Source organism: Medicago sativa, chromosome 2 (assembly GCF_051527215.1).
Source record: "Medicago sativa cultivar Bolivia chromosome 2, Bolivia_mono, whole genome shotgun sequence".
Lineage (NCBI taxonomy): Eukaryota > Viridiplantae > Streptophyta > Magnoliopsida > Fabales > Fabaceae > Medicago > Medicago sativa.
The window spans coordinates 26072690-26075609 of record NC_140750.1 but is presented as its reverse complement, the minus strand read 5'-3'; the positions used below and the strand labels follow the sequence as shown (position 1 = coordinate 26075609).

The window sequence follows — 2920 nt, the reverse complement described above, 5'->3', positions numbered from 1 at the left end:
ACCCACTACTATCTCTCCCTTTCCGGCAGGTCTATTACCTACATCGCAAGATAATCAAGCAAGTAGAAACAAGTGTTCATAGCCTAAGTGGAAACAACTCTATGGTTAGGATTATCAAAAGTCAACCTATTTTTAGAAAAAAAACAATTGAACTTAGGAACTCATAGGTGAAATTCTCATACCCTCTCATAGGTTTCAATATCTCAATCCATCCTAAGTTTCCTAGCAACTTATACACATTATCTCTAATGCCTAGCACATTCAAGCTATGAGAATCAGGATATCGACAAGGATGTACAGGTTTAGAAGTTAGAACTTTATACCTATCCCTTTGTGTGTTGTCTTTGAATTGGATTCCATGATTCTTTGCCGGTGCTTTCTTCTTTGCTTGAGGTCCTCCGGAAGAGCTTGCTACTTCTTTACCACCTCTTCTTGAAGCCATTAACCTTAGGTTGACTTTGTGTGGTTTGGGTCAAGGTTAGGGTTGGGAAGAATTTTGGTAGGAAAGGTTGGTTTAGGTTTGGGTTTGATGTTCAAGTAAGGGTTATGAGTATATATGTGGAGATTGGTTAAGAATATGTGGTTTTTGGGTTAGGTTTTAGGGAAATAAGGCTTTGGTGAATTATGGGTTTGGGTGGATGAAAGTTGTTTTTGATGGAAGGGTTTTGTGTAGAATGAAGTTAAGAGTTGATTGATTTGGTGAAGTTTTTAGGGAGATATGAAGGTTTGAAGGTTTCTGGTTATTAAGGATTTAGGGAGAAAAAGTCAGGCACGGCCGTGCAATGCACAAGTGCGTACCGTGCCAAGCACAGGCACTGTACGTGCCATGCACGGGATTTTTTTTTTTTTTTTTTTGGTTTTGGACAGGCACGGCCGTGCCATGCATAGGCACGGGCCGTGCCAAGCTTCTGGAAAAAAAATGGTTGTGGGCAGGTTTGGTTAGCACGGCCGTGCTATGCACGGGCACGGGCCGTGCCATGCACGGGTCAATGACTTCAATTTTTTTCATTTTTTTTTTCGCATCATATTTGGACAAGTACCTATAAAACAAATTAAAACAACACAAAACAAACAAAATAAAAGCAATAAAAGTCATGGGTTGCCTCCCACGAAGCGCTTGTTTAGAGTCACTAGCTTGACGGTTAGAAGGTGGTTTATCTATCCTATACCCAATCTCTCAGAAAGAGATAATGGCAGCAAACTAACATGCTCTCCCAAATCACACATGGCTTTCTCAAATGTTTTATATCCTATGACACAAGGTATGGAAAATCTCTCTGGATCCTTAAGTTTAGGTGGCAATTTGTTTGGAAGTATTTCAATAAAATTTCTAAACTGCTCATCTAACTTGGATTTAGCAAACTCTTGTGTTAAAGGAATTTTAGGCTCATGAGATGGTGAAACAAATGGCTTGTCATTCTCTCCTATAGCTTTCTCACTTTGAGGCTTATCACTTCCTATCTCTCGTTCATTGATCTTAATTTTCACAACGGGGTCCTCTAATTGGTTACCATCCCTAAAAATAATAGCATGTATATGGTCTTTGGGGTTGGTTTCGGTTTGGCTTAGAAGGACTTCGGAGGTTTGAGAGGGAGTAGCCAGCTGTTGGGGTACTTGGGAAGTCTGAGTCTCTATCATCTTACTGTGAGTAACTATGGAGTCTACGTTCAATGTATGTTTGGCAAGAGAGTCCTTCAAAAATTCAGTTTGGTTTTTAAACTCTTGGAGCTGCTCAGATTGATTTATAAGAAAATTTTCTAAAAAAAGTTCCAAGCTGGATTTTTGAGGGACTATTTGGTTGTTTGCATAACTGAGTGGTGTTGTTTCTTGTCCAAAAAGATTTTGAGGGGTTTGAAAAAAAATTTGGTTATTTTTAAACCCTTGATTATATTGAGCATAGTTTACTTGCTCAGGACTTCTAACAACACTACCTAGTTGGTAATCAATGCCAATATGGCCAAATACACCACAAACTTCACAAAGAGGTGATACAGGGGGAGGTGTGACAGCACTAGTATTTATTTTATCAAATTTTTCTGTGAGTGCGTCAACTTTAGCAGCTAGATGATCAAGGGAAGAATTTTCATACATACCTACCTCTTTCTGAGAGGGTGAAGGAGCAACATTAGTGGTGTCCCTTCCGTAGGTCCACTGATAGTGGTTTTGTGCCATGTCCTCGATCAAAGCATATGCTTTTGTGTATGTTTTGTTCATCAGAGCTCCACCTGCAGCTGCATCAACATAAATTTTTGTGGGATACAAAAGGCCATTATAAAAAGTGTGAATAATAAGCCAATTCTCTAAACCATGATGGGGACAAAGTCTAAGCATTTCTTTGAAACGCTCCCACGCATCGTAAAGAGATTCTCCATCTTTTTGAGTGAATTGTATGATTTGTTTTCTTAAGTGAACAATTTTAGAATGAGGAAAGAATTGGGCAAGAAAAGTTTGCCTCATTTGTTGCCATGAAGTGATAGAACCAAGTTTTAATGAATTAAACCAAGCACTAGCTCTTCCCCCTAAGGAAAAAGGAAAGTAGTGCAGCCTTACGACCTCTTGGTTTGCATTCACGGTTCCACTGAGTCTTAAAAAAGTTGAAATATGAAAATTCGGATCCTCAGTGGTTGATCCGAAAAATTGATTTTGCTGAACTAACTCAATAAGTTCAGGTTCTATTTCAAAATTGTCATCAACCGTTGGGTACACAATAGCATCGTATGACTCATTTGAAGATGGGATTGCATACTCTATGAGAGTGCATTCCTTAGCCATATCGTTATTATCTTCCCAAGAAGTTAAAGGCAAAAGAAGAAATAGAAAAAGATTTTTTTTTTTTTTTATATAAAATAAAATAAAGAGAAAGATTTTTTTTTATATTAAGTAAATAAAATAAAATAGAATCAAATAAAGATTTTTTTTT

General features: G+C 37.8%; 1 non-coding gene across 1 annotated transcript; it reads left to right on the top strand.

Moving 5' to 3' along the window:
* The first annotated feature begins 2302 nt into the window (after positions 1–2302).
* LOC146945820 (small nucleolar RNA R71) lies at positions 2303–2410 on the top strand. Its single transcript, XR_015029472.1, has one exon. It is a non-coding gene; the product is annotated as a small nucleolar RNA R71 (small nucleolar RNA).
* Positions 2411–2920: the final 510 nt, after the last annotated feature.